Consider the following 13,914-nt stretch of genomic DNA (forward strand, 5'->3'; position numbering starts at 1 on the left):
TAACACTCTCTAGAAGTTCAAGATTAGGACAATTCTATCTTGATAAATTAAGTTAATTCTATCTTGATATGAGTTATGGGAGAAGGTTACTAGAGTAGGTGGGATGTTGATTGCTATACCATATGCCAAAGATCCCAACTCAAACAAGCTCCTCGGGTCCTACTCCTAGAGAACGAGGGATTTAAATCTTTTGAGTTTCATCATCTCATGAGCGTCAATGATTTTGCTATGACTATGATTCAGCATACATCTATAGCTACAGAAGCATGGTTGACTTCTATGGAACCAATATGAGACTACTAAGTTAGATAAGGGTGTAAAATCTTGAGAATCATGTAACATCGGAGAATCTCTCTAATGAAGTAATTAAAGAGAAAATCAAATTGCAATGATTTGACAACAAAGGATCTTGCATGACGTAGGTGCATAGGGTCCTACCCTAAAAGTCATGTATATAAGTGAAAATCTCTCATAATACAAAGGACTCTCCCATTGTGCAATTGAGTGTTGCTCTTGCTAATCTCTCTCCAATGCATGCTAGTGAGTGTGTGGGAGTGAAGTGAGGTGAGAGGAGGGACGAGTACACGTAGTGCAACGTGGTGGTGTGACAACGCACGTGGGAGGCTACTTCGGAATTGCTACTCAAGGAGTGGTGGAGCTTGCAAACCTCAAGGGTTACAAGCTTGGACATTGGAAAGATCCCCCACGACAGTTGCGGTTCACCAGGTAATCTTCTTATTGGATGTGTTTCGACGAGGGTTTGGGTGAGCCATAACAACATATGAGAAGGTATGAGAGAGAGAGAGTCTAGGCTTGGACTCACCTCTTATAACTTGATCTAGGTGTGGATTTTTGGGGCTGATTTGAAAGTTGAAAACTACCCAACCATGAGTTGTGTGCACAAGCCTCCCTCCTCTTCTCCGAATGATCTATGCAAGACCCCCAATGCAACCCACCTTTTACATCAAAAGAACAACAAGAACCCCCCCCCTCCCCCCCTGCGGGATCCCATAAGCTAAATTTGTGTAAAAATGAAGGAGAAGGGGTCTATTTAATAGGTGAAGGAGGACCTTGGTTAAAAATATAAGATTGAGTGCAGAGGTAAGCTTTAATTTATTTTAAAACTTGATGGAAGTGAAGCTTTTAAGGGCCAACAGCTTGAACGTGTTAGCTTGACACTTAATAGGACATTATATCATCCCAACATCAATTAAAAACATCTAAAATATTCTAGTATGCAATCAAAGAATGAAATATGGTGGCTTGCTACATTTGAGGTGCTACAGGAGAACCATGAAGTAATGAATTATTTTAAACTTAACATAGATACCAAATAGTATACGACAATAAAATAATGGTGAAGTTTTGAATATTAATGGACCTAGTGACTATGACATAAAATGGCATCTTGCTGATGATTTAAAAACGTTAAAATTTATGTTTGGTGTTTCAAATTCAGCATCATCATCAGCTGAGTTTCCCTGCTTATATTACATGCAATCTAGAAAGAAAGGCAAGGATGGAAAGAAACACTAGATAAGAAAATGTTGTGCTCCAACATGTGACCAATCTAGAAAGAAAGGCAAGGACGGGAAGAAACACTAGTAGATAGGAAAATGTGGTGCTCCAACATGTGACGAATGTGTTCAAAAGAATGGAAAGTTAGAGCCATTAGATCCCAAGTGGAATCCCATTTTAAAAATACCCTTGACAAGGGTCCACTTTTTCACCTTGCATTATATAGTAAGGATAATAGAGAAGTTGGCATTTGAGTACATGTGTGTAGCTTACTTCAGATGTTGATGCAACATGCAAGAAGGTAGAACAAGTCTTATCCACCGATGTTGGTGGCCAACCAACCCATCTGGCTGCCATTTGGCCACCACCCAGACTTCTTTCCTTTTTGTAACAAACTTATTATGGTCTAAGCCTTCTTGTTTTTTAATAACCTTGTAACGGCCTCTTGTAAATGGCTAGTACTTGATTGGATGTAAGAAGAAAAGGTGGGGGAACTCTCCAGAGGAGCTTCTGCAAGTTAGGAGATCAATAGATATCGAATCGATATACTATTGAGAGTTTGAGCTAATGTTCAAGAATGGCTTGAGGGTTGGCCTCTGTCTTGACTCTATTCTGTACTACATAGTTCTCTCCAATTGCATGCATGTTTGTGTGTTAACTCCTATCCGAAAACATGAAGGTCTTAACTCCTATCTGGAAACATGAAGGATATATGTTAAGGAAATCCTACCCTAACTGTCATGGGAAGTTGCCGATCTGTTGAGCTTGAGCTATGCTCAAGAGCTCCACCATCTTGTGTGGGCATCGTCATTGTTGTCCTCCCGCACTCGTTGTCACCCTAAGGCGGTTGCTCTAATCCAACGGGTGGTGCAACCTCTTTTGCGAATAGGCATGAAGTACAGTTATTCTGGTGAAGCGAGGGTGATTAAGAAGATCCAAGCAATGGGTCGTATCATTGACCAGGCTTGCACCCACCATGGTCCCCCCATCCAGAGATGTACCTGGATGGTTGTCGATGACGAAGCTTTGTGCAGTGTGTGTGTATAGGACAGAGCCCTATGAGAATTGCAAGTGTTGTGCATGAGCGAGGGTAAAATGTGTGCACGGCCGTGGTCCTAATCACCTAAAGTCCTAATAATCTAGAGACTCTTTCTTGTCTTTTTCTTTCTTTCTTTTTGAGCATGTTTTTATTGGTCAGCACCCCTAAAGAGGGTTTTGCACTAAGTGGCCCATGTGGCTAGATTTGTGAGCTTATACCCTTGAGTTTATCTTTGAGTGGTTGGATAATCTCAGCCATTTGTAGCACTGCTCCTTGGTTTGATGGCAAAGTTGAGGGGTGGTGTGGAGCTTCATAGATGAGGCTGTGTGGGTTGAAAGGGATAGGCGAATTGAGATGTTGATTGCCCATGGGTCGTGTGTGGGCAAGTCCATAGTATTTACTTGTTGAAGAGGGGACTTGCTTGCTCTTTGGTCTCGCCAAACTATTTTTGACGATTGGATAGGTATGGGATTGGTTGGTGTGGTATGGGCGAATGGTCATGGGTTATGTTGTGGGAGCCAAATGATGGAGTTGCCATCATCATGGAAGCCTTGAGCTTCTAAGAGACATTTGGGCACCCATCATTGTCGAGTGATGAAAGTCTATGGTGGTCAAGGCTTCTTGGTTTTTGGTTGATGAGGCATGGAGCTAGGTGTAGGTTGTCGATGCTGAGGAGAGGCTTTTAATGGTGGCTTAGGGAGCCACAGGTGTGTGTTACCTTTATGGAAGCCTTGAGTCTTAAGCACATTGGTAGGCACCCAACATTGTTGGCTTCGTTGTGCTTGGGGTTGCTTAACCTTCAGCCGTTGGGCCTTGCGTCGGTGCTCTTGGGGGAGTTGTTGTGGTGGATGAGCACATGCAGCGTTCTTGGGTAGCTAGAGGTGAGTGTTGCCTTCATAGTAGTCTTGTGCTCATAATAGGTGGTCAGGGATAGCCAACGTTGAAGCTTGGACTTGGGGTTAGTTTTTGTTGGCATAGTTGGCTTCTTGCACTTGGGTTTTGGAGATAGCCATTTCGGGATCCAGAGTTTTGTGTAACCATCGTAGAATCCTTGAGTTGCAAGTAGATTCTTGGGCACACACCATTGTCATGATAAAGATATGAGGTTGGGGTGCATGCAGTGTAGGTGGTCAAAGATGTAGAATGGAGGGGGATTGTCATGATAAAGATATGAGGTTGGAGTGCGTGCAGTGTAGGTGGTCGAAGATGTAGAATGGAGGGGGATTGTCAACGGATAAGGCTTGGATTTGCAATGTTGGAGGGTGTCGATGGCGGTGGCCCTTTGACTGGCATTGGTGAGGCATGGGGTGTGGTCACAGGGGAGACTGCCGGGTGATGAGGATGGGGCGTGAGGGGGAAGGGCAGTCAGGGGTGAGGGTGTGTGGATGAGTTCCTCTTAGGGACACAAGAGGATTGTGGCCTTTTTGCTGTTGATTTCCATGGTGGGGGCCGTTTCTTCATGCCAATTGATTTGGCAATGAGTGGCATCAATCCACTCTTTTCCAAGGATTATCTGTCCTTGTAGTGCTCTTGCATCTATGACATGAAATTTGCACTCTAACTGGTTATTTCTTATAGAAATTTTAGGAATGAAATACCCAACACTCATTAAATGCATTTCATGTGAAATTTGAATGTAAGTGTTTTCTTGTGTAAGTGTGGGTTTTCCAAGAGTTTTCCACACCTCCAAGAATATGAAATTGGTGTGGACCATAGGAAAGATGTGGGCTTGCCACCATTGCAGACCATTCTCAGTCTCGGGAGTCCAATCCATATTCTTGGGGGGTTAGTTTTGGTGGACGTGTAGGGGCAATAGAAGACTAACCAGTTATTGTTGGGGGTGAGAGAGTACCCTTGGTGGTAGTAATTGGTGGGGGCAGAGGATCAAATTCAACGCACTCCCCGTCCTAGAGGATCATTGTTACCTTGCTATGTGGAAGCTTGACTGTAGCTGTGTTGTTAGTGGAGTTGATGGTACTTGTAGCGTTTTCGATCCAGCTTCTATGCCAAGGAGGATTGCTTCATTTTTCTCACCTGTGTGAACCACATAAAACTTACAAGCTAATTGGTTAGAGATAGTATGTACAGTTTGTGTAAAAGACCTAAGGCTTTGTATGCGTTGTCCACTAGGCAATTGAATTTTGGCATGGGTAGTTTTAAGAAATGGTTTGCCTAGGGAGACCCAGGTTTCCCATGGCAAAAGATTGTGGCTAGCTGTGGGAGTTAATAAGGCTCGCTTTCTTTGCATATTTCTTCCAAAAGGAAAATCTATCCAGACCCTAAGGGTGGTTGTTTGAGGTTGTGGAGCTATGCTTACACTGAGGGTGCTAAACGAGGCAATGGCTTTGTAGGGTTCATGAAGGGCATGGCCATTTGGGAGCACGAATTGTGTGTCGAGTTTACGGTCTGGAAGGGTGTCAACTGAAGCAAGTATTTTCAGCCAATCATGGTTGGGTAAAAAGGACCTTAGCCTAAGGGTCAAGATTTTCAAAAAAATTTAAATTATGCTCCAATTAAGATTCCTATGGACCAATAAGATTAATCCAAATGTAGGGAGGAGATAAATTGAAGAATAAAAGAAAATCCCCCAAAAATGAGTAAATGCTCACATAAGATGAAGAGTTGACTAAGGACAAGGTTTATTATTAAAAAAAGAAGAGATATTTAGATAAAATGATGCATTTTGATACCTCAGTGTGGGGAATTCCCCTCATGAAGGAGGCGCCTATTTCACATGTATGGAGGATTTTTAAACTCATAAATAATGAGATATTTTCATCTCTCCTCTCTCCTGTTTCAACTAGATCCAAAAAGTAAGCTAAACTGACCTAAAAATGGTCAAAAAGTGACCAAACTGATCTAGAAAATTCTAGAATCAGTTTGCTTGGTTAGAGGCTCACTTTTTCCTATAAATAGAAGCCTCCCCTTTTGTAAAAGGTTAATAGTGTTTATGCACTGTTACTCTACTCCTCCCCAGAGCCAAAAACATTGAATTCACTTGATAATTCAATTGTTTTTGACTAAATCCTCTACAAAGAATTGGTGGCCACTCTTGATCCAAACAAGAGTAGAATCCTCAATTCCTCAAGCCAAAGGAGAGCTCACAAAAACTCTATGTAAGTTAAAAATTCTACTTTTTTTAAATTATAATCTATGGTTTTTTGATTCTTGCTTTTTTAATGTGAATATGGATGTTATGCCTTGATGAAAAGGCCACCCCCCCTTCTCTTCATTAAGAATTCAACCTTTCTTTATCCTAAAATGAGTAACAAATAAATTGATTTCAACTTTTCTTATTGTTTACTCTTTAGAAAGTGAAAATTGAGTAGATTAGAGTACTTTACTTCAAATTGGGATTAATTTTAAATTGATATTAGAATGTAAAAATTGAGAAACGGTCAGCCATACAAAGGAGGTTATGGCAAAATTTTCTTAAATTTTGTGAAACTAAAGTTTATCATTAGGTTATTCTAAAAGAGTAATCCCCTCCGTTTTTGCATTCTAAAAGATTTATTTTTAATTCAAAAGTGTTATTAATCTCATTAAAATTAAATTTATGCATAGAAAGATGCATAAAAGATTTATTTTTATTTCAAAGGTGTTATTCTCATTAAAATTGAATTTATGCATAGAAAGATGCATGAAAGATTTATTTTTATTTCAAAGGTTTTATTCTCATTAAAATTAAATTTATGCATAGAAAGATGCATATAAGATTTATTTTTATTTCAATGGTTTTATTCTCATTAAAATTGAATTTATGCATAGAAAGATGCATAAAAGATTTATTTTTATTTCAAAAGTTTTATTCTCTTTAAAATTGAATTATGCATAAATAGATGTGTAAAGAATCTTTATATAAAAAATTAGAATTCTCTTAAATTCTATGGATAGAAGTGATGAGAATATGAGGTGAATAGATGTGATGAGATAAGATGTGAATCAGATAGATGTGAATGGATGGATGGATGTAATGTGAATAGAGGTGATGAGATGTGAGGTGAATAGATGTGATGAGATAAGATGTGAATCAAATAGATGATTGGATGGATGGATGTGATGTGAATAGAAGTGATGAGAATATGAGATGAATAGATGTGATGAGATAAGATGTGAATGGATGGATGGATGTGATGTGAATAGAGGTGATGAGATGTGAGGTGAATAGATGTGATGAGATAAGATGTGAATCAGATAGATGATTGGATGGATGGATGTGATGTGAATAGAAGTGATGAGAATATGAGGTGAATAGATGTAATGAGATAAGATGTGAATGGATGGATGGATGGATGTAATGTGAATAGAGGTGATGAGATGTAATGTGAATAGATGGATGGATGTAATGTAATGTGAATAGAGGTGATGAGATGTGAGGTGAATAGATGTGATGAGATAAGATGTGAATCAGATAGATGATTGGATGGATGGATATGATGTGAATAGAAGTGATGAGAATATGAGGTGAATAGATGTGATGAGATAAGATGTGAATCAGATAGATGTGAATGGATGGATGGATGTAATGTGAATAGAGGTGATGAGATGTGAGGTGAATAGATGTGATGAGATAAGATGTAAATCAGATAGATGATTGGATGGATGGATGTGATGTGAATAGAAGTGATGAGAATATGAGGTGAATAGATGTGATGAGATGTGATGCAAATCAGATAGATGTAAATAGATAGATGGATGTGATGTGAATAGAAGTGATGAGAATGTGAGGTGAATAGATGTGATGAGATAAGATGTGAATCAGATAGATGGGAATGAATGGATGGATGTGAGGTGAATAGAGGTGATGAGATGTGAGGTGAATAGATGTGATGTGAATCGGATAGATGGGAATGAATGGATGGATGGATGTGATGTGAATAGAAGTGATGAGAATATGAGGAGTAGATGTGATGAGATAAGATGTGAATCAGATAGATGATGAATGAATAGATGAGATGTGATGTCATGTGAATTAGGATGTAAATGTATAATATGGGATGTGAGTAAATGTATGTGATGATAATGAATGTGAATGTGAATGTGAATGTGAAGGATGGATGTGAATGTGTATGTGAGGAATGGATGTGAATGTGTATGTGAAAGAATGGATGCGGATGTATGTGAAAGAATGGATGCAGATGTATGTGAAAGAATGGATATAGATGTGTATGTGAAGGAATGTGATGTGATGTAAAGAGATGAATATATGTAGATGTGAAGTGATAGATATGAATGTAGGGATAGATGTAAGTAGTCGTACATGTGAACGATTGGATGGATGTAAGTAGTCGTACATGTGAACGATTGGATGGATGTGGATGAATGAGATAAGATGTGTATGAATGAGATATGTTGTGGATAGAAGTGATGTGATATAATGGTGATGAGAATGAATGTGATGGATATGAATGAATGTGAATGTGATGGGATATGAATGACACAAAAAACACACTACACATACATAAAAAAATGCATAACTACTCATACATGAAAAAACACATAGCAGCTCGCGTCGATGCGGGTCACTTTGATTTTTTTTGGGGGGGAAATATCAATAAACTAAGTTTTTTTTAATTTTCTCCCACGCTGAAGCGACATACCTAGGCTTTTTTAGTGGAGCCATCGGCGTAGATCTGGGAAGGAGGATTGACAATGGGAGTGCTACTACCAAGAGGAGGTCAATGGTGACGCTTTGATCGCTCTCTGAGAATAAGTGGGTAAAGAAGAAGAGGTGAAGAAGAGGTAAAGAAGAAGAGGTGAAGAAGAGGTAAAGAAGAGGTAAAGAAGAAGAGGTAAAGAAGAAGAGGTGAAGAGTGTGTGAGGAAGAAGAGGAAGATTGAAGAAGAAGAGTGATAATATTTTTAGAAGGTGAGTGAATGCTCAGTTTTCAAAAATTTCATTGGGACATTAATTATTCAATTATTTCTCTAATCTATTAGAATATATGCTCAGAGAAAAAAGTAAATTCTTTTTGGGTTGTTCTTTAGAATCTGATATGTTTAAATATTCTAGATTTGCTAGTGATCTCGACATTTATTAAGATGGCCAATGGTTTAAAAATATTTGATTTCTTTGTATCCTTTATTCATAGTAATTATTCAAAGTACCTAAGAACTCACTATATTGTAAATGATTTAAAGGATGTTATTGGGTACTGTAAATAATTTAAAGGATGTCCTTTAAAATTATTATTTTAAGTGTGTTTTATTGATAAACTAGAGGAAAATGACTAGACTAAGAATATTGACAACAAATCATGGATTAAAAGATATTATTTATTATTATAGTTTTCAAATTATCATATATTAGGCTAGAAAAGATATGGCACGTTAATGGTTATTCCTAGATGACAGTATTCATCTTCCAAACATTAATTAGAATTTCATGTGTGGCATAATGATGAAATCTCAATCTACATTCAATGCATTATTAATTTATTTTAAAAATAATAAAATTAAATAATTTTGGATTTATGGGTTACACATTGGAATACTCTCTAATTCTCCACCTTGTTTAAACATTGTGTGCTTTTTCCATTTCAGTGTGGGTGCCTTTCTTTCTTCTACTCTTTCCTCTATTGCCAAGTAAAATCACTATGGATATCACTAACTTTGGGCTAGTGAAGGGGAAAAAAATGATAGTCACACATGATTCAAGATACTATGAGGTTGACAAGTAAGATATTCTTCAGCACTTTGGCTTGGAAGGGCAAATAATTATCTTTCATCCACTAACATTAGGGTGCAAGGGAGTGAAGCTTGAAATATAGATTCTCTCTAGTGGGGACTATGGTTTCATATTGGATGCTCATATAAACATATTCTACAAGGTTTTCTTTGAGGAAGGGAGCAGTGCATGTCCATTTGTTATGAGAGAAGAGATCGAAAATAGCAAGAGCAAGTTGTTTATTGTCAGCAACATTATTAAAAGCCTTCCCTTGAACATTAACCTGCACACAACTCTAGCAAATGCTCAACACACAATAAAGGTTTCTGAGTTACCTGCAACATATGATGGTTATGTTGCTTTCAAACTTCCTTCTTGTAAAGGAGAATCCACAATGGCGGGAATGGAGCATAGGAATGATAGCCAGGTATGGGTAGACTATGTCACTTGCTCCTCAGATTTCTTTCCAAGAGTAGTACATCTCAGCAGATGTGGTGGACATTTAAGATGTTATAATATTGAATATCCTTACTTTGGTAGTGTATCCTTGGTTAATGAGAAGAAATGGATTGGAAAACTAAGGAATCAACCACATGTAGGAGTAATTTCTTTTGAAATGGTAACCCTTTTGTACATGCATTGCAAAAAAACACTAGAGTGTGTGACTCCATGCCTAGCAGTGATGTATTATTGCATTCCATGAGACCACAACTCCACTACTAGATGTGGCATCCATTTGGGGAGCCATGATTACCCTGTTAGAGAGGGAACATCTAGGAAGGCCAAAATAATGTGGAGGATAAGATAATTTCTCATGCTAGAGCTACACCCTTTGTAACATTGAAACAGGTTAAGGTGTCAATGGTCCAGGAGATGGTGATGGAAATGTTACTTAAAGAATTAGAGAACTACAAGTTTGACTTTGGAGAGGTTGGATCTTCTAAAGTTGTTCACTCCCTTGCCTGATAGAAGAAGAGTCTAGAGATGTGTGGGGGAGACAAAGAGATGTCCAAATATAGTGCAAAAGGTCTAGAGGCCATTTTAGATCTAAAGAATAAATTGAAATACCCATCATAGTATACTTTTTCCCTGGGAAGCTGGAGGTTAAGCATCAACCTCATGTGTTTAGTGGTTTATATTTGATGAACAAGATGAGGCCAAAAGGAGAGTTAGAGATAATGTGGGTCCACTTTGATCACACGCATAGAGTGCCTGATTGGTTGACTTAAAGTTCTCATGTGTATGATCCTTTCATTAGAGAGATTTTGACTATAGTGACCTATGAGTTTAAAGTTGAAGATAGATACCAATAGATGGAGTTTTGGATGATGCTTAATTCTATTGTTATGCAAAATGATCACGGGCTGCTAGAGTTTTGTGATTTCATGGTGGACAAGGCTACTGCTAATTGGCTTACAATTAGGAAGGTCTATAATAAAGGGAAGGCAATGCTTAAAAAGGAACGGTCTTGTGCTTTTCATTAGGATTAGAGTATGATTAAGCACACAAATAAATGTATATGAGCTTCGTGTCATGAAGAGCACAAGGCATTATCAAGACAATGTAAAGATGCACCAATAGATATGTCAGCTAAGCATTGTAGGAAAGAATTAAGCAATGGTGGAGAAAGTGACATGATATTTCAGATGAGATACCTTGCCTTGAGACAATGGCTTGCATGGTGGAATGTGCATGCATCACATTGGGGTGCTTGGTTCTTGAAACAAGACAATGACAATCCATTTGTTCCTAATACAAATCTAGCAGAAACAAAGCACTCTAGCATGTGAGCCAGAGTGGGATACAAGAAACAAATTACTCTCTTTGAGGCAATGGGTGTAGACTTGTCCATGGAGGTACTACAAAGTGCAAACTATAATGCTTACCTTGTTGGTGAACAAATTACTCTCTTTGAGGCAACGGGTGTAGACTTGTCCATGGAGGTACTACAAAGTGCAAACTATAATGCTTACCTTGTTGGTGAACATTTTAGAGCTGGTGTGCGGACTTGGAATCATATGAGATCGATTTCTTGTCAACAAAGGGGCCACCACATCAAGCACAAGATTGGTTCACTTGACTCATTCAACAATGGAGGAGGCGAGTCTAGAAAGCCTAGAGATTCAAAAAAAAATTTAGAGACAAAAATTGTTCATAGGAAAAGGCCATCCATGTCCAACCCTGGTCTGGTCTTGGAAAACGATATCCATATGCCTGAATATGTGATAGTGATAGTATTTATGAGTGAAAGGTAAAGCATGCAACAACAACAAGGAGAGAATCATAAGAAGGCATTATTGTTGAATCCAGCTTGAATCGTAGCTTTTGGGCTATACGAAGAACTGATCCACATAGCCTTGTCACATGTTTTGGGAAGGTCAAAGAGACAAGTGCATGTTGTAGTGCTCTTATTGATGTCGGAGTGCTAGCTCCTTGCTTCTAGGGGTAGGTGGTCTTATCCAGGTGGTGTTAGGTAAGGCTATATCAGGCTTTGCAACATAAGCATTAGTCATGCATGGAATGTTGACATGGTCCATGCGATTGGATCACTAGGACTTGCTCTAGGTGTTTGGCTGATTACAGTAGTATGCAGCTGAGTGAGGATGAGATTGTAGGGCTGATTCAGAATGGTTTTGTTTTAATGAGGTCATCTTTTGGGAATGTGGTTTGGTGCATCAGATGGGTGCACACCATCCTTGTTAGTGCCTACTGTTGTACGTGCAAAATATAGGAATGACAAAGTTATTCGTTGGAGGACAAAGCTCAAAAAATATTTTTGAAACAAGTTGGAGAAGGGACAAGATCTAGGGGCTGAGTTTGTTAAAGAAGGGATTATTATTTGCAATGCATCACATGTTTTTCATGTCATCACCAAAGGATCTAGGGTAAAGGGTGTAATATGTTATGTTATAGTTTTTGAGTTCTCGGGGTGCTCTTGCGAAGACGTTCAACTTCGAGAGGAAAAGTGAGCAACCTATGTCCCTTGCAAGCATTTATACTTTGTTTTCCTTCAGGTCCCGAACTTAGATGCTACAATTCATGATTTTATGCACCAACAAGCATTGGACACAAAGGTGGAGTTGTTCCAATGTTTGTCGGGCCACAAGTTTCATCCAAATGTTTGAACTACATTGTAGTTCAAATTTTGGCATTTGCAAAGCATTAGTCCACAAATATGTACTTTGGTTGTGTCCAAATTAGTGATTTGAACAAAGCAAATAGCTATGTGTGTTTTAAAAAAAAATAGTAATTTTGCATCTTGGTTTGCAAATGTTGAAGATTTTTTGGATTCTAAGCTAGTCTGTTGTCTTTCTGTACAATGTCTTCCTTTTATGTAGAATTTAGTAAAAAATATTGGTGCTCCTTCTATCTCGTGTAGCTTCAATTCACGTACATTTAATTCAGGTACATTTAAGTAGAGCTCCTTGTATCTCGTGTAGCTTCAATTCACGTACATTCAGGTAGAGCTTCTTCCATCTCATGTAGCTTCAATTCAGGTACATTCAGGTAGAGCTCCTTATATCTCGTGTAGCTTCAATTCAGGTACATTCAGGTAGAGCTCATAGAGTTAATAGCATTTGAGACGGGCAATTAGGTTTGACCTGGATATTTTCTTTTAATACTAAGATTTTCTTTGGAGATATGAATTGTTCTTTTAATTTCACTTTTGTGATCTCTATCTTTTTGCACTCGCTCGGTTATTGGCTTTATTGGGTTGCAGTTTCTCGTGAAACGGACATCCTCTTACATACATATGCATGGATTATCTATAAATTAAATATATAGGTTTCTTTCAAAAAATATTATATGCATGGATACACCCATGTATGTGGTGATAATGACATCGTAATTGAAGTTGATAGTGTGGTAGGGTAGATTGTTAGTGTGGCATACACGTGTGTAACGTGTGGCATGCCCACATGGTGGATGTTTTGATTACATGGACTAGTCATGTGGTAATTAGAGTGAGGTGGTAGCTCTCCCTCCTTGACGATGTGTCAATGCATATGACATGGCATATCAAATGAGGTGGCATACAATGTCATCAATGATGAGGTAGTATACCATGTCATCACATGATGAGATGGTATAGTTAGGTGGCATGCTATGTAATCAATGATGAGGTGGCACATTGACGTGGAATCCATGCAATCATGTGTAGGTGACATGTCAAATATGTGCTTAACCTAGGTTACCTTAGGGGTCACCTAGGTTACCAATCCTAGTTAGGCTTGGAAGAAGAGCTATTTTCACATAAATGGGTGAAAAATAGACCTTTTCTTACTCAAATTTATCCAAATTATTAATTCATTTTTCATGTGTAAAATAAATAATAATTTTTTATTAAGGAGTGATGTAAAAAATACTCTTTTTGTATTAACTAGTTTAAAATAGAAATTGCATGCAAAAACTACTCAATAAATCAAGTTAAGATCACCAATTTATGTTTTTAGGCATACAAAGTGGGGATGACATTTTGGTTAAACAAGAAAGCTATTAACATTTTAAGATCATACTGTCAAAACCTATGCAAATTTGGGACTTACTGTATACACTATATCTGTGAAATATAAAATTTAGTGCTTGAAATTTTTCGTTTTTGATCGGACCATATGTTTAGTTTCATAACTAAGGGTGTCATGTTTCATTAAAAGATCTCAATTTCAAATTCCTTGGCTAGCTAGGTGAGG

The sequence above is a fragment of the Cibotium barometz genome, chromosome 26 (genome assembly GCF_041138505.1).
Source record: "Cibotium barometz isolate CiBa-2024 chromosome 26, ASM4113850v1, whole genome shotgun sequence".
Classification (NCBI taxonomy): domain Eukaryota; kingdom Viridiplantae; phylum Streptophyta; class Polypodiopsida; order Cyatheales; family Cibotiaceae; genus Cibotium; species Cibotium barometz.